The 17,720-nt window shown below is 46.8% G+C and overlaps 3 long non-coding RNA genes across 3 annotated transcripts; 2 read left to right on the top strand and 1 right to left on the bottom strand.

The window, feature by feature from the left end:
• Window positions 1-275: 275 nt before the first annotated feature.
• On the top strand, window positions 276-7,649 carry LOC128849065 (uncharacterized). Its single transcript, XR_008447157.1, has 3 exons — window positions 276-1,274; window positions 6,951-7,010; window positions 7,428-7,649. It is a non-coding gene; the product is annotated as an uncharacterized LOC128849065 (long non-coding RNA).
• A 72-nt stretch (window positions 7,650-7,721) lies between these two features.
• LOC128849064 (uncharacterized) lies at window positions 7,722-12,078 on the bottom strand. Its single transcript, XR_008447156.1, has 2 exons — window positions 10,740-12,078; window positions 7,722-8,410 (listed from the first exon to the last, which is right to left on the bottom strand). It is a non-coding gene; the product is annotated as an uncharacterized LOC128849064 (long non-coding RNA).
• A 281-nt stretch (window positions 12,079-12,359) lies between these two features.
• LOC128849066 (uncharacterized) lies at window positions 12,360-12,918 on the top strand. Its single transcript, XR_008447158.1, has 2 exons — window positions 12,360-12,520; window positions 12,835-12,918. It is a non-coding gene; the product is annotated as an uncharacterized LOC128849066 (long non-coding RNA).
• The last annotated feature ends 4,802 nt before the right edge of the window (window positions 12,919-17,720 follow it).

Raw genomic sequence — 17,720 nt, 5'->3', positions numbered from 1 at the left:
TAATCCACAGCGCTATACTCAGAACTTCAAATATAATCAGACAAAGGAATATTTGTTGTCAATTTGATTTCTCATATAACCATCACAATCTCTCTTTGGGCTATTGTTTTTATATTTTACAAAGATGATAAAAGTGACACTTAAGCTAGTCGTTCCTAACTTGAAAATCTTGAGGACTTCACCAAAAACTTTTATATTGATTTACATCTTACCAGGAGTCTGGTAAGTGCATGAGATGTCTACAGTGGGCATTTACTTTGTGGTTGTCACATATTTCATATTGTACCAATTACCAATGCAATATTATGATCTTGGAAAGGTATCAGTCACCTTAGATTCTTAATGATTGGAATCTGTACAACTTAAAAAAGGTGGAAACAAAACCAACCCCAGAGGGGTGAAACAGAGGATAAGTTCTTCCCTGTGAGCTTCACAGCTGAGATAGTTTCAAGGATGAAAGAAGGCAGTCTGGCTGTCCTCCTTTCACACAATTTATTGCTCTTTCCAAAGAATAGATAAGGGTTCCAGCAGGCAGCATAAAGCTGTGAACTAATCATCAGAAAGGAAACAAAGCACAAATTTGTACCTCTCAACGCTCACCTAGAGGTTTTCTGGGCCTTATAAAATATAGGTCTTTCTTTCAATTTCAACATTAAACCCTGTATCAAGTATTCCTTAATAATACTTCTACATTGCCATTTCTAAATACAAATAAATGACATCACACATGCCTCAATCAAATTTAACCCCTAACATGCCACTCCTGCATTTGCTGACTGAATCAGTGTGTATGGGGATTAGTTACCATCTACAATTAGTCTCTCATCCAAGACTTTTTCTTTGTCCCTTATACTGGGAAATTGCATATAGGAGATTGCATATAGGAGATGAACAGGGAGTTTCGCAAGGGAGTTCTCCAGGTGAAGGAGGAGCAAATACAGGACCTTTGGGGTAAGTGACTGTCAGTAGTGTGTGTTTGTTTGTGTTTGAGGGTTACTTGCTGAGTGCTGAGCTTGTGTTTGTCAGTCTGTTTGTTTGGTTGGTTGTTTGAAGGACCGTGTGCTGTGGCTGGCAGTTGGAAGCTGTGAGCTTCAAAGGAAAGTCTGAAGGCTAGAAGCCTCTGGTAATTGGCTGAGCCTTAATCAGTGGGCGGGGCATTCACCTAGGCCAGGGCTTTATAAAGCAGCGCACAAGTGACCAGGGAGCTTTTGCGAACAGGGAGTTTCGCAAAGGAGTTCTCCAGGTGAAGGAGGAGCAAATACAGGACCCTTGGGGTAAGTGACTGTCACTGGAGCTTTTGCGACCAGGGCCTGCTAACAGGGAGTTTCGCAAGGGAGTTTGGAAGGGGAGCAGGAAGGGAGCGCAGGTCCCTTGCCAGTTCTATCTTATACCCTTTATTCCCCTTAAAACCTATAACCCAAACTACATTCAAAACTTCTTGCTTTAAACAACCCCTTCATTAACTAGGAGAAAATGCAGGCAGAAGCCCAGCTGCAGAGTGGGGGCTATCCAGTTTATTGCACTGAGTGTAGCATGTATGATTACCTGCCCCAGGGGTGGGTGGCATATATGTGCATTCTGTGCAAGGAGCTCCTGGCACTCAGAGACCATGTACGGACTCTGGAGGCAAGGGTGGCGGAACTGGAGGAGCTAAGGGAGGCAGAGAGGTATGTTGATGAGGCTTTCCAGGACATTGTAGAATTGTCCCACTTCCGGTCAGACAGCCCCTGCGCTGTTGAGGAGGATGAAAGGCCCAGGGAAGCAGAGCAGTCAACGGGAGCAGAGGGAAACCTTCCCATAGTTGGGACCCTCCTTCCAGACGGTGCTGGGGTTGCCTCTCGCACTGAGGTTACCTCTCCGGGGGAGGGAACTCCAGTTTCTAGGAAAAGGCAGGTATTAGTATTGGGAGATTCGATCATTAGAAACGTAGATAGCTGGGTTTGTGATGACCGGGAGAACCGTATGGTGACTTGCCTGCCTGGTGTGAAGGTTGCAGATCTCTCGAGGCATCTAGACAGACTTATGTGTAGTGTTGGGGAGGAGCCGGTGGTCGTGGTACATGTGGGTATCAATGACATAGGGAAGGGTAGGAGAGATGTCCTGAAGGCCAAATTTAGGCGGCTAGGGAAGAGACTGAAATCCAGGACCTCTATGGTGGCATTCTCAGAAATGCTCCCAGTTCCACGCGCAGGGCCAGGTAGGCAGGCAGAGCTTCAGAGTCTCAATGCGTAGATGAGACGATGGTGTAGAGAGGAGGGGTTTACATTAATTAGGAACTCGGGAAACTTCTGGAATGGGGGGAGCCTATACAGGAAGGATGGGCTCCACCTAAACCAAAGTGGAACCAGACTGCTGGCACTAAACATTAAAAAGGTTGTAGAGCAGTTTTTAAACTAGGAGATGGGGGAAAGTCGACTGCTGCAGAGGAGCATGTGGCTCAGACAGAGACGTCTCTTAGGGGAGAGTCTAATGATAGAGAATCTCCAGGTTATAGTCAGGAGCAGAGGATGGAAGAGGATAAAGTAGGGGCAGATCAGATGATAAACATTCACATAAAAAAGAATCTGATACATCAGAAAAGGGCAGACAAATAAACAGTGACAAGTTTTTTAAAGTGCTTGTACACAAATGCTAGAAGTCTAAATAATAAGATGGGTGAACTAGAGTGCCTTGTTATAAAGGAGGATATTGCTATAATAGGCATCACAGAAACCTGGTGGACTGAGAGCAATCAATGGGACACAATCATTCCAGGGTACAAAATATATCGGAAGGACAGAACAGGTCGTGCAGGGGGAGGAGAGTGGCACTATATGTGAAAGAAAATGTACAATCAAATGAAGTAAAAATCTTAAGCAAATCCGCATGTTCCATAGAATCTCTATGGATAGTAATTTCATGCTCTAATAAGAATATAACATTAGGGATCTATTATCGACCACCTGACCAGGACGGTGATAGTGATGATGAAATGCTAAGGGAAATTAGAGAGGCTATCAAAATTAAGAACTCAATAATAGTGGGGGATTTCAATTATCCCCATATTGACTGGGAACATTTCACTTCAGGACGAAATGCAGAGATAAAATTTCTCCATACTTTAAATGACTGCTTCATGGAGCAGCTGGTACAGGAATCCACAAGGGGAGAGGCAACTCTAGATTTAGTCCTGAGTGGAGCGCAGGAGCTGGTCCAAGAGGTAACTATAGCAGGACCGCTTGGAAATAGTGACCATAATACAATAGCGTTCAACATCCCTGTGGTGGGAAGAACATCTCAACAGCCCCACACTGTGGCATTTAATTTCAAAAGGGGGAACTATGCAAAAATGAGGGGGTTAGTTAAACAGAAGTTAAAAGATACAGTGACTAAAGTGAAATCCCTGCAAGCTGCATGGGCGCTTTTTAAAGACACCATAATAGAGGCCCAACTTCAATGTATACCCCAAATTAAGAAACACAATAAAAGAACTAAAAAAGAGCCACCGTGGCTTAACAACCATGTAAAAGAAGCAGTGAGAGATAAAAAGACTTCTTTAAAAAGTGGAAGTCAAATTCTAGTGAGGCAAATAGAAAGGAGCATAAACGCTGCCAAATTAAGTGCAAGAATGTAATAAGAAAAGCCAAAGAGGAGTTTGGAGAACGGCTAGCCAAAAATTCCAAAGATAATAACAAAATGTTTTTAAGTACATCAGAAGCAGGAAGCCTGCTAAACAACCAGTGGGGCCCCTTGATGATCGAGATGCAAAAGGAGTGCTTAAAGACGATAAAGTCATTGCGGAGAAACTAAATGGATTCTTTGCTTCAGTCTTCACGGCTGAGGATGTTAGGGAGATTCCCAAACCTGAGCTAGCTTCTGTAGGTGACAAATCTGAGGAACTGTCACAGATTGAAGTGTCACGAGAGGAGGTTTTGGAATTAATTGATAAACTTAACATTAACAAGTCACCGGGACCAGATGGCATTCACCCAAGAGTTCTGAAAGAACTCAAATGTGAAGTTGCGGAACTGTTAACTAAGGTTTGTAACCTGTCCTTTAAATCGGCTTCTGTACCCAATGACTGGAAGTTAGCTAATGTAACGCCAATATTTAAAAAGGGCTCTAGAGGTGATCCCGGCAATTACAGACCGGTAAGTCTAACGTCTGTACCGGGCAAATTAGTCGAAACAATAGTTAAGAATAAAATTGTCCGACACATAGAAAAACATAAACTGTTGAGCAATAGTCAACATAGTTTCTGTAAAGGGAAATTGTGTCTTACTAATCTATTAGAATTCTTTGAAGGGGTCAACAAACATGTGGACAAGGGGGATCTAGTGGACATAGTGTACTTAGATTTCCAGAAAGCCTTTGACAAGGTCCCTCACCAAAGGCTCTTATGTAAATTAAGCTGCCATGGGATAAAAGGGAAGGTCCTTTCATGGATTGAGAACTGGTTAAAAGACAGGGAACAAAGGGTAGGAATAAATGGTAAATTCTCAGAATGGAGCGGGATAACTAGTGGTGTTCCCCAAGGGTCAGTCCTCGGACTGATCCTATTCAACTTATTCATAAATGATCTGGAGAAAGGGGTAAACAGTGAGGTGGCAAAGTTTGCAGATGATACTAAACTGCTAAAGATAGTTAAGTCCAAAGAAGACTGTGAAGAACTTCAAAAAGATCTCACAAAACGAAGTGATTGGGCAACAAAATGGTAAATGAAATTAATGTGGATAAATGTAAAGTAATGCACATTGGAAAAAATAACCCCAACTATACATACAATATGATGGGGGCTAATTTAGCTACAACAAGTCAGGAAAAAGATCTCAGAGTCATCGTGGATAGTTCTCTGAAAATGTCCACGCAGTGTGCAGAGGCAGTCAAAAAAGCAAACCAGATGTTAGGAATCATTAAAAAGGGGATAGAGAATAAGACTGAGAATATATTATTGCCCTTATATAAATCGATGGTACGCCCTCATCTTGAATACTGCATACAGATGTGGTCTCCTCATCTCAAAAAAGATATACTGGCACTAGAAAAGGTTCAGAAAAGGGCAACTAAAATGATTAAGGGTTTGGAACGGGTCCCATATGAGGAGAGATTAAAGAGGCTAGGACTCTTCAGCTTGGAAAAGAGGAGAGTAAGGGGGGATATGATAGAGGTATATAAAATCATGAGTGATGTGGAGAAAGTGGATAAGGAAAAGTTATTTACTTATTCCCATAATACAAGAACTAGGGGTCATCAAATGAAATTAATAGGCTGCAGGTTTAAAACAAATAAAAGGAAGTTCTTTTTCACGCAGTGCACAGTCAACTTGTGGAACTCCTTACCTGAGAAGGTTGTAAAGGCTAGCACTATAACAGAGTTTAAAAGAGAACTGGATAAATTCATGGTGGTTAAGTCCATTAATGGCTATTAGCCAGGATGGGTAAGGAATGGTGTCCCTAGCCTCTGTCTGTCAGAGGATGGAGATGGATGGCAGGAGAGAGATCACTTGATCATTGCCTGTTAGGTTCACTTTCTCTGGGGCACCTGGCATTGGCCACTGTCGGTAGACAGGATACTGGGCTAGATGGACCTTTGGTCTGACCCGGTACGGCCTTTCTTATGTTCTTATGTTTTATGAAATCCCCATTTGTTTATTAAATACTCTTTGGTGGGTTCTGCCAACGTCCATGAATATTATAGTTTGGTTCAGCAACTGAATACTACTAAACAGTAGCTTTGGGTTCCCCTTTTCTTCAGGTTTATATGAGAATAAATCCACACACGGCCTTTTCTACCTCTTGGGTAAAGGGCTAACTAGCTATCTCTCCTCAGCCCATCCCAATCCACCAATTAGGCACAGCTCTTCCTAATCAGGGCTACTCCAGAGCAACTGCTGTTGTTGCAGCACCCAGAGTGCTGCCTCAGTTGTTGTTTCCCAGCACTCTGTCACACATCTCCCTGCTTACCTGACAGGAAGGTGTTTTCTCTCCCTCCTTACTGGAGGTGCTACCCCCTGGGGCTCCCTTAGTAATCCTCCAGGTCCCGCTTGTGGGGCCCACTCATTCTTCACCCATAGAAATCACTGCTGGTGGGGGGTGGTCACCTCCATAGCTTGGTTTCGGCCCACAACTCTTCACACCGTGGGCATCCTGGGGGGTTGCTCTTTCTATTCTCCTCCTTTGTATCTGCTGGTGGCTCAAGGACTGTCCCCTGCCCCAACTTTGTCACAGCCCTACAAACCTTGTGCCTGACCACTACCGCCAATGATGACAGGGAAATACTATTTTACTAGCTCCTTGGACCATCCGAGAGGCAGTGTGGTCTAGTGTTCAGAGACAGCCTACTGAACTAACCTCTGTAAAGAAAAGCAGTTAGGCACAGGTGCTAGAACTAGGGGTGCTGGGGATGCAGCAGCACCCCCTGGCTTGAAGTGGTTTCCATCATATACAAGCATAGGCGCCGACTCTGTGGATGCTCCAGGAAAAAAAATTAGCGGGTGCTCCCTCCCTCTCGCGTCCGCCTGTGGCCCCTGCTGATCAACTCCTCCTCCTCCCTCCCAGTGCCTCCTGCATGCTGTGGAACAGCTGTTCAGCGATGTGCAGGAGGCGCTGGGATGGAGGGAGAGGAGCATGGACATGGCGTGCTCGGGAAAGAGAGTGGAAAGAGGTTGGGAAGAGGTGGGGGGGTAGGGGGGCCTTGTGGGAGGGGATACAACGCGGGATCGGCTCCAGGTTTTGGCCGCCCCAAGCAGCCAAACAAAAAGTGAGGGACCGTCCACCGTATTGCCGCCGAACAGCTGGACGTGCCGCCCCTGTCCGAAGTGGCCTCCCCAAGCACCTGCTTGGTAAGCTGGTGCCTGGAGCCGGCCCTGATACAACATATGTGTTGATAAAGTGATACAGCAGTTTACTCTCTTATACTTTGCTGCTTGAGCAAAGGTCTTTTCAAATGCAAATAGTTTCTTCTTTCTACAGCACAAGACCGAAGTCCCATAGCTAACTCTGAGGTATATAGGAACCATCAGGATTGGAATGGTAAGTACTCACATTGGTTATAAGTAAATTAGAAAAAAGTAAATTGTGTCCAGTCACATTTTGGGTCTGAGAAATTGACACATTCAAAATCTGGGCTATCCAGTTCCCCACCAAGGATCTTTTTTAAAAAAAATGATAGCTCCTTGCACATCAACTCAACCTCAAAACTACTGGTAATAGCTCAACCAAAGACAAGTGTCTAGGTCTGAGTTCCTTTGCCAGACCTGAAGAAAAGCTCTGTATAGCTGGAAAGCTTGTCTGTTTCACCAACAGAAGTTGGTCCAATAAAGATATTATCTCACCTCCCTCTAATATGCTGGGACCAACATGGCTACAACAACAATACAGACAACTTTCTTTTCTATAAGCTTTGTATTTGGAATAGTTTTCTGATCACTAATAATGTTTTTTTTACAGGGCCTTTAACATAAGCCTATCAGAGTGCAGGAGAATTTCATCAGTTTGTTACGTTTGAAGATCAAGTAAAATTATAGTGACATCTAGTGACCATTAAGATTACCAGCAGTAACAGAACAATATATTGCTGCTAGAGAACATTTTAATCACACAGTATTCAGAATTCGATTATTAAAATCGGTAGAGAATGAATTAAAATGCTGATGGATGTAATAACGTGACCAACCCTATAATTTATTGAAAACAGGCTTGCAAATTCTTAAGAATGCAAAGAATGATTACAATCAGACCTAGTTAATGTGAATGCATCTAAAACAACATGTTTATTCAGCCTGAAATACAGGAGAATGTGGTTAACAGAGAGTTCGCTGTGGTCAGAAAAACACCAGATCACCTGCCTGTCCCCAATCAGAGAAATTGGAGAAATTTAACGTAGCAAAGATCTGCAATTGCCCATTTATTAAATGTATCTGTATAAACAGCTAGAGCTGTACAATTTCATGTGAAGACAAATATCAATGCATTGAACAGTTTCATGGTCTCTATAATGCCAGGTTGTTAAGAATAGTGATTGCGCTTTAATTCCCCCAAACTGCACGTCAGTTTGAAATCCCAGGCAGGAGAGCACTCTGCCTGGATCTTGGGCTGAGAAGACCTGCACTAGGACACACATGGCAGTGACAAAGTCTGAACTTGGACTGCTTTGGACTCATAAGACTCAGCTGTATCCTTCTGCGTTGAGCCAAGGGTGCTCGCTGTCATTTTAACCCCCCAAGGAATCAAAGGGCGCTCTGGTCACTTCAGAGTGGGGAGTCTGTTATACTTAGCCTGTGTAATGACCTGGTCCCAGCTGGGCCGTCAGCAGAAGGGCTCAAACCTGGGCACTTCCGGTTCTTTGCATAAGCCTCTACTGCTTGAGCTAGAAGACCTCTCTCTGTAAGCCAGTGCTGCAGCAGGCTCATCGCTCTCAGGCCAAGCCGCCGCTAGAGAGGGACAGAGCACAACGCTGAGTGTGTGTGCGGGTTACCCTGTGAAAGAATAGTCCCCACCACCAGCAGTGGGCCTGCTGCCCCGGAGCTCAGGTGCCGTATGAGAGCTCAGCATGCACCTCTTGAACCCATTCCTGAGCCTCTTCCCAGCCCCGCAGAGCCAGTGGGTTCTGACCTGGGGGATGGAGCAAGCACCTTGTGCTGCTCCCGAATGACACATTGTCGCTGACTGAAGGGAAGCTGCTGATGAGAGCCGTGGTCAGCCTTTCCCCCTGAGCTGGAAGCTCACTGGGAAGCTGGTTCTTTCAGGGCATGATCCAATGCCCATTGAAATCAGTGGAAAGACCCACTAAGTTCACTAGGCTTTGGATAAGGCTCAGGGAGAGGGGAGGGAGGGAAGGGGAAATGTGTGAGGAGAGGGCAGAGATCTCCCCTGAAATCAAGAAAGTTCTGCAAGGAGTAGGGTGACCAGATGTCCCAATTTTATAGGGACAGTCCCGATTTTTGGGTCTTTTTCTTATATAGGCTCCTATTACCCCCAACCCCCTGTCCCGATTTTTCACACTTGCTGTCTGGTCACCCTAGCAAGGAGGAAGCAATTCAAGGCTTTGTTGTGGGAAATGGGTTCCTGTAGGTGTCGGACTGTCAGTACTTACAGTGAGCTTGTCTCTAGTTAGTGCTATCAGTCCCACACTTTCCTACAACACCCCAAATGGGGAAATTCCTAGCGAGATTTAAAAAGCAGAAGAATGCTTAGCGGACACTGCTGTCTGATTGCCTGGGGTTTGGCTTGCTCTCCAGTAAAACACTGGGTTCTGACTCTAAGTACGACAGAATCTAACCTGGACAGTGAAATCTGATAAGTGTTGCAATCCGGACAGTTATCTTTGTCTGTTTACAAACATGGAGCTTCCCAGGGGATGTCTGCTTATGTCAGGCAACCTGTTCCCTTGACGATAATGTGGCTTGGACCTGAGCACAGCCAGATGGGGAGAAATACCATCCACAGATGGCAATGACAAAGAGCAAAGTATTGAGATGGGGGACAGGTTGTGCAGTGGGTTACCATAGAGATCTGTGCCTGAACTTATTTATCTGCACCATCAGCAGTTTAGTGAAATGTTTTGTTGATATTAAATTATGATGTCGCTGAGCACAGAGAATTAGTACAAAAGAATGTAGAAATAGTTGAGGCTTGGGAGGAAAATAGCAAAATGAGATTTAGCTTAGAAAAATTCACACTAATCCTTAGGTGGAAAGCAATATGAGTTATACTCCGTGATGGGGGGAATGCTACATAGCAGTAGTTATTCTTTAATTCTTATGTAGGGTTACCATATTTCCACAAACAAAAAAGAGGACACTGGGGGGGGGGAAGCCCCGCCCTAGCCCCGCCCCGCCCCATCCACTCCCTCCCACTTCCCACCCCCTGACTGCTCCCCTCAGAACCCCAACCCCCCCTGCTTCTTGTCCCCTGACTGTCCCCTGCTGAGAACCCCCTACCCTAACTGCCCCCCCCCAGGACCCTACCTGTCCCCTGACTGCCCTGACCTTTATCCACTCGCATGGGTGGCAGGGTTGTAGAAATTTTGGTGGTGCCCAGAACCCCCCACCCCACCTGCCTAAGGCTCTGGGAGGGGGTTTGGGTGGGGGGAGGAGGTCTGGGGTGCAGGTCCTGGGCTGGGGATTAGGGTGCAGGAGGGGTGCAGGTTCTGGGATAGAGTTTGGGTGCTGGGTGCAGGCTCTGGGCTGGGGCAGGGGGTGGGTGTGCACTAGGGGGTGAGGGGTGCAGGCTCTGGGATGGAGTTTGGGGGTGAGAGGCGGTGCAAAGGGAGGGGGTGCAGGCTTTAGGAGGAAGTTTGAGGGCAGGAGGGGGTGTGTGGGAAGGGGGGAGGGGGATTGGGAGGGAGTTTGGGGATAGGAGGGGATGCAGGGGTGAGGGCTGTGGGTCTGGGGATGAGGGGTTCATGATGCAGGAGGGGGCTCAGGGATGGAGCAGAGGATTAGGGTGTGTGGGGATGAAGGCTGGGGGGTTTGGGGTGTTGGAGAGGCTCAGGGCTAGGGTGGAAGGGCAGGGTAAGGGCAGCCTGTCTTCCCATTAGTGGATGGGGGCACTAGGACCTGGGGGCAGCAGACAGCAGTTGTCTGCGTGTACTCTCAGAGCCAGCACATGCAGACAAGGGAGAGGCAGACAGGGACGGGGGGGGGGGGGGGGGGGGGGACCCACGAAGGGGGGGATGCACGGAGGGGGGGTGGCAGGTGGAGGCTGGGGACCCATCCAACACTCCCCCGCTCCCTAACTGCCCACCCCCACTCCCCTTACCATTCTGGCTCCACGTGGGTCGGTTTGTGTGTTACACAGGACTACAGACAGAGGGAGGGGGGAGCAGGGGAGGGCTCTGGCTGCTGGAGGCCAATAGGAGTGGGTCAATCGGCCTAGCCGTCCAATCAGCAGCCACGCTCTGCATGGAAGGGAGGGAGGGAGGCGAGGGAGAAAAAAACCCCGGACATTTTAACCTTGTTACCAATTCCTCCCGGACGGCTATTTAGAGACGCAAAAGCCGGACGTGTCCGGGGAAATACAGACGGATGGTAACCCTATGTAGCATCTAGAGGCTCCAGTCACTATTAGAGTCCTGTAATGCTTGACACGGTTCAAACATCCAAGAAGACACAGCCCCGAAGAATTTACATCTACAAAATCTACTGTAATCCACAAAGAAATGTAGTGGAGAGAAGGGATAACAAATTAGACACTAAGCTACTGTAGTAAGATGAGGCCCTGAAACATAAACCCTTATCAGAGGCCTGGTATGAGGCCTAAGGCCTGAACTAAAGTAATGGTCAAGACTTTGCTAACATAAAGTAAAGTTAAGCTGTGAGCCGGAAGCAGGCCCTGCTCACAGAAGCTGGCAACAAAAGGGCTGATGTTTCAAAAATACATATACCTAAAAGGTACTGGACACTAAAGATACAAACATATGCCAGGATGATACCAGAACACTCTGATACTTGCACATTACACACAGATAACAAAGAACAGGCGAACCCATCCTAAAGACAGGGGCAAAAGAGTACTATGATGGATGGAGTTGTTTGGTTCTAACCAACATGTACAAGGTGAGAGGCGGCACCTTACTGCGTAGAGGGGTTGTACCTCAATACGTCAGGAATGATGTGTAACTTGTTTGTACCTGTGTATAAGAATGCATCCCTGGGGCGGTGTCTTTGTCCAGCATAGGGGGCAGTGGAGTGTCCCGTCACTGACTGAGCCAGTCCATTGTCAGGGAGCATATATGTACTAGCAGAACTGTAGACATCTGATCCGGGGAGCTAGAGACTGTGTTTCGTTTGACAATAAACCTGGCCGGGTGCCTTCGTGCCTTATCAGAGTCTGTGGTCATTGGGGGTTCTCTTGGGGTCTGCTGTGTCAGCGATCTGCGCAGAGCCGGGGCAGCACACAGAGGGAACACACGCACGCAGCCGACGGTTACCAACATTGGACAGAGCAGAGCATCACACCGGTGGCGTTTGACAACAGCTACAATACAAGAATTTGGGTTTGCTGCCCAATCAGCACTAGGGTTTATGTTTGTGTTCAACAGTGCTAGAATCTTGTCATTCTTGTGACATATCAAATAGTGAAAATCTTCTCAGATCAACTGTTCATGAACTTTCAGCCCTAAATTCCTGACCAACACTTAGCTGCCTAATATCCTGAAAAAAGTACCATCCTCCGATATTATAATGTTATTGAAACAAATAACTCTCCCTGTCCCCGACAACCAACCAGTAGATTTAGCCACTGAAAAAGACAAAGCAGTGTGTGTTCTAACGAGGAGAGTTAGACTCCTCATTAAGTCAGCGCAACTAAAATTTGCTAGCTCACTACAGCTGAACTCCTCCCTCCTCTGGCTTTGGTCAATTACAGAAAAGAGTGAAAGTGACCTGATGAAAGAAGGAGTTTCTCTCAAGAGAAGCTGGAGAAATGTTGTTTATTCCCAAATTCTTCACTGCATAAAGGACTGAAAACGGGCCAGACGGTTTAGTGCCTAAAGAAGCAAGAGAGTGAAAACTGATAGTTCAACCGCAACTGTTTTACAGGTAAGACACCTTTTAAACCCAGAATCTTTGTGGCTGATTTGGTCATAAATGTGCATTCAAATCTGGCCTATGAACAAACATTGCAGGAAACGGCTACACTGCCTAAGAACTGAGAGGGAATCTTCAGCCAATTTCAGACTTGACTTCTCTTGTGTCTTTACTTCTACCAAAAAAGAAACAAAAGGAAGTGAAGTTGGATAGTAGTGTTGACGACTCTTGTGATATTTCATGGTTTTCTTAACAATTTTAAAGCTGGAATCAGGTTATTACTTGACAGTCTCAGATCTCATTTAAAAAAAAAATTTTTTTTCTAGACTTCCTGGTTGCTGTGAAAAGCTTGAAAATGTGACCCCTAAATGCACCAGTTCCAGAACATAAATAAAAAGAACCGAAATTTATTATTGTTTAAAATCTCATAATTTTTAAGCCAATCGTGTGATTTTTGGGGGCCTGACATTTGAACCTTTGGGGTTGACGATACTGGGATAGCTACAATTTACATTTCTATACATTATGAACAGCACCAGTTGGGGACATTTCTGATCCTGCCTGCACATTGTTCTAATTGGGAGCAATATTGTTTTATATTTGGGGTCATTTTCCCCATTTCTTTCATATGATGGGTTTTTTGAGGGTTTTTCAGTACTGCATACTGATAACTTTATCCAGATTGAATACTTCTTATATCCTTAGTGTGGTAAGTTTTAAATACATGAATCGTATTAACCAAGGAGGAAGTGCTACCTAGAGAGCAGCACAATGGGACTTTTATCCCTTGGGCTTAGGACACCTTTATCTTAAGGCACAGAAGGTACCTGAGAATGTTTGAGGCCTCTCAGATCAATCATCTGTGCTCTGACCAGTCATTCTCAATCTGATCCTCAGAGTAGGCTGATGTTTGGGTAGTTTTAACTCTTTGGTCCTCTGGGTATAACTATTAGCCTATTTGTCCATATCAAAATCCCTGTTCCCTCCCCAAAGGGCCACCAATCCCCTGGGTTTTCTCCACCAGGTCCTGGCTTCTCTCCTGCATTGCTTACCATGAGCTGTGATCTTGAGTAGTGATCTCTGCCCACCCGGGACTTTATATTCTGGGAACAGCCAGCTAGCCTGCACACCTTGATCTGATCTGCAGCTGTTGCTGGTTGGCTTGTCTTTCGTTCCTCCAGCAGTGGGAAGGAGAACCTGGTCTCATTGGTGGCCACACTGCCCTTTGAAGTTTGGGAGACCCCAGAGTATGTTGAAGTGATCAGTGGCGCATTCCCTAATCCCAGTGCATGTGGGGCTCCCTCTCAGGCCCCAGGGTTTCTAAAAGGCAGGAACAACAGTGCAGACATAGAGAGCCAGGTCCTGCTGCTGTCAGGTAAAGGGGTTGTAGATCTACTTGCCCATTCCTGACAATTGACTTCCAGGCACAGGGCCTGCTGGTTGCCTCTGAAGATTATAGGAAGGAACAGTGAATAAGGAGAATAAGGGCAACCCATCCTCCCTGCTGTATTTCACATTATGTAGTGGGAGGGGAAAATCCCATGGTGGAGATGATGCTCTGTCACGGTCCTTGATTTCCTTCTTTTGGAAAGTGAGCATCTCCTTCCTGCTCCTAATACCTCACTTAGACCAGTGAGGCACAAAGCTGGGGAGCTGAGCCACCAGGGATGGTGGTGAGTAAGAGGCAGAAAATGAGCCCCTCCCATTCACCCCTGCTAATGAGAGGAGAATGGAGCTGCCAAGCTCACTGAAAGGCCACAGCACCAGGAGTGCAAATCTGCTTCTAGCTCCTGTCAGCACTAAGAGCAGGAGACAGTGGGATGAATGCCCTCTGCCAACCAGCATGAATAGCACAGGAAATATTTAACCAAGCAGTGCCTAGATGCAGGGCCAGCTCCAGCTTTTTTGCTGCCCCAAGCGGTGAAGAGAAAAAAAAAAAAGGCGCAATCTGCGGCAGTTCGGCGGCTGCTCTATCGCGCCCCTTCATTCTTCGGCGGCAATTTGGTGGCAGGTCCTTTCCCCTGAGAGGGACTGAGGGACCCGCCGCCGAATAGCCGCCAAAGACCTGCCAAAGACCCCCTTCCATGGGCTGCCTCAAGCACCAGCTTGCTGCGCTGGTGCCTGGAGCCGGCCCTGCCTAGAAGGCTGGCCGTGCGATTAAAGAACTGTATTGGGGCTCAGAGGCGCTGCGTGTGGTTTCTGGCTCCCACTAGGACCTTGAGTGTGTCCTTTAAACCCAGATCCTCAAAGGTCGTCAGGCATCTAATTTCCCCTGAGGTAGGCACCCAAATATCTTTGATAATCTGGGCCAAAATTGTCTCCCTGACTCAATACCCCACCTGAAAAATGGGAACAATACCACTTTCTTTGTCTGACTGGTCTATTTAGATAGTAAGCTCTTCTGGACAGGAAGTACCTCTTAAAATATGTATGTAGAGTGTCTAGGACACCTGGTGCCACTAGGAACAATGGTAAAACAAGCAAACTCATCTTGTCTTCTGCAAGGGGCTTAGTCATTTTAAACAATCGGGTGTAAAGAGGTTCTTCTCCTATGATGGATGGTGATACTCAGCCAAGCATTTCAGACACACAATTGTTATTTTACTCACTGACAGTTAAAATGAACATCACAGAATATTTCACCATAATTTCTTATAATGGCTCCTACAAAAACCTGGATTTGGAGACCTTGACTGCGATATTCCAGCATCACATCAGGGAGCAGGAGAGGATCTGGCCCTCTGTTACGATTCTCCTTTCCTCCCAAATGTCTGAAATTTCATCTTTGTGATTTTTCTTAATTTTTTGAGCAGTACACATGGAGCTACTGAAATCCAAGGAGTTACACCCACTTACACCAGGTCTTAAGTTGGTCTGAGGGGCAAGTCTACTGATATATGGGGGGTTACACTAGGATCCTTCATTAGATGAAATAGCATTGATGTGATGTGTGTTACATTCTGAGGTGCAATCCAGACCAGTGAAGAGCTGTCAACTCTGACCCTCTAACCTTTAAGTGTCTTAAAACTTTGCTTCTGTAGCTCTCTGCTGGGGATGTCCACAGTCAGAAACAAACATGCGCTTTATGTCTGTGTATTGGGCAACCCTGGTTCAATGTTTTGACTTCACACTCTCCGCAGCGCAGAATTTTCCCCAAAACACGTATTCTGAAATGTCCAGCCCTGTCCCGGACAACCAGCGGAATGTTAACGTTCATTGCTCTTTAAAGAGTCAACATCCAACAGTTTGTTACTTTAACTGGAGTTACCAAACCGTTCAGTTCAAACACAGCTCTGGACTGGCTTGGATTAAAAGTAAAACAAGTGAATTTTCATTTCAAAGAGAGAGGTGTTGGGTGGGTACAAGCATAAGGATTAAAGTCGGCAATAGTTACAAGAGAAATATAGATAAAATGCTTTCTACTAACTAAAAATTAGCAAGCTAAACTTGGTTCAAGGTAAAATCCACACCACATGTTTCCATCAATATGGCTGACGGAGCTCCTGGGTCAGGATCTATCCTCCAAAGTCAAAAGGCTGATACTCTTGTCTTCTTATGTGAAAGATAGATACGTTGGGTTTCTCGACCCCTCTCTTTTATAGTCCATTGAAGCTTTGAAGAGGATTCTTCTGAAGGAGACGTCCAGACAACAGTCTATTTCCAGCTGTGAAAGAGGCAACATGGAGTCTGTCTTGAAGGGAGTGTTCTGCTGCATCTTCCCCTGCTTGGATTGTCTGCTAAAATGCAAATTATTTAGTTTCTGCCCCCACTGGTGCAATTGAATGAACATTAGACGTGTGATTGCCAATCTCCTTCCCCCCACACCATAGTATGACAATTGCCTTCACCCCTTGTTAGCTTGATGGGTCTGTTTATGTGGGATGTAAATACATTCTCATTATCTTTCCAAGTATTTTGGAAGTAACTTCCAGGTGGGGAAATTCCTGCGTGGCTGGAAAACACATTTTAAGAATTATAACTTCAGTTGATGTCCATAACTTTGCATCAGATGCTTGCATCTACATTACATGATGGTATTAATAACCAGTGAGTCATGAGATTTTCACTGAAACCTTGCATGACACTTACCAGATACATTTCACGACATTACAGACTTGGGGTACACTTGAACTAGTTAAGCCAGCTGCAATTCATTACCAGATATTTTGGTGCCCCTAGCCCTCTGCCCTGGGGCTGTTCTTAATGTCACAGTGTGTCACCAGGGTGAGATTTTCAAATCCATCCAGCATTGGCCTAAATATGCTCCCATTGAAGTCAGTGATAAAAGTCCTTATAGAAAGGTGGGTTGGGGTCGCCTCTCTCTGGGGCGGCTGGGAGCCAGGCCACCTCACTACTTAGGTCCGGTGAGTCGGGGAATTAGCCTGGTGGGGCAGGAAACAGTCAAGGGCTCAGGCCCTCAGGCAGGGGCTGAGCAAATAGTTCAGTGCCAGGCCTGGACCTGGGTCAGGGCGGGCAGCAAGCACCCGGTCGGGAGCTCAGGCCCTCAAGAAGGGGCTGAGCAAATAGTCCAGGATAAGCACAGGCCCTGGGTCAGAGCAGGGCAGCAAACAAGCAGGAGCTCAGGCCCTCAGGCAGGGGCTGGGCAAATAGTTCAGGAACAAAACCCAGGCTCCTGGTTCTGAGTGTCTGGGGCGAGGGGGAGATTGCCACCCATGAGTGGGGTGGCAGGGGGGACGCAGGCCCGCCCACTCCACTGCGTCCCAGCCCAAGGCCCTAACAGCGGCAGGCACCCTGCTGCTATGTCAGTGGGGATCCTGGCCGCAACACACTGACATCGGCTTTGGGTGTGCCGCAGCCAGACTAGGGTCGGCTGCCCCCGGGCTACTTCCTACCTCCCCATCTAGCAGTATCTGCGTCTGCTCGGTGTCCTCCACGGAATCGAGCACCATGGGCTCCTCAGGGTACTCAGTGAGCGGTAGGCTTGGCAGCTCCTCTGGGTCGCTTCTCACCGGTAGGCTTAACAGCTTCTCTGGGTCTGGTCGCCATCAGGCCTTGACTGGTATGGCCAGTCCTCGGGTCGGTCACAGGCTCAGGAGTCTCCCCAGCGGGAGCTAGGCCCCCAGCGTCTGGCTTCTCCGGTGGCCTGGCAGCTTCTGAGCCCTCGGATGGGGCTTTTATACTTCCTGTCCTGCACTTTGACCTTTGGGAGGCGGGCACAGGCTCCAGTGGCTTCGCCCACCTTGGAATCCGG

The sequence above is a fragment of the Malaclemys terrapin genome, chromosome 14 (assembly GCF_027887155.1).
Source record: "Malaclemys terrapin pileata isolate rMalTer1 chromosome 14, rMalTer1.hap1, whole genome shotgun sequence".
Taxonomy (NCBI): domain Eukaryota; kingdom Metazoa; phylum Chordata; order Testudines; family Emydidae; genus Malaclemys; species Malaclemys terrapin.
The sequence above is the reverse complement of the archived record's forward strand: the minus strand, read 5'-3'. Positions and strand labels throughout refer to the sequence as shown.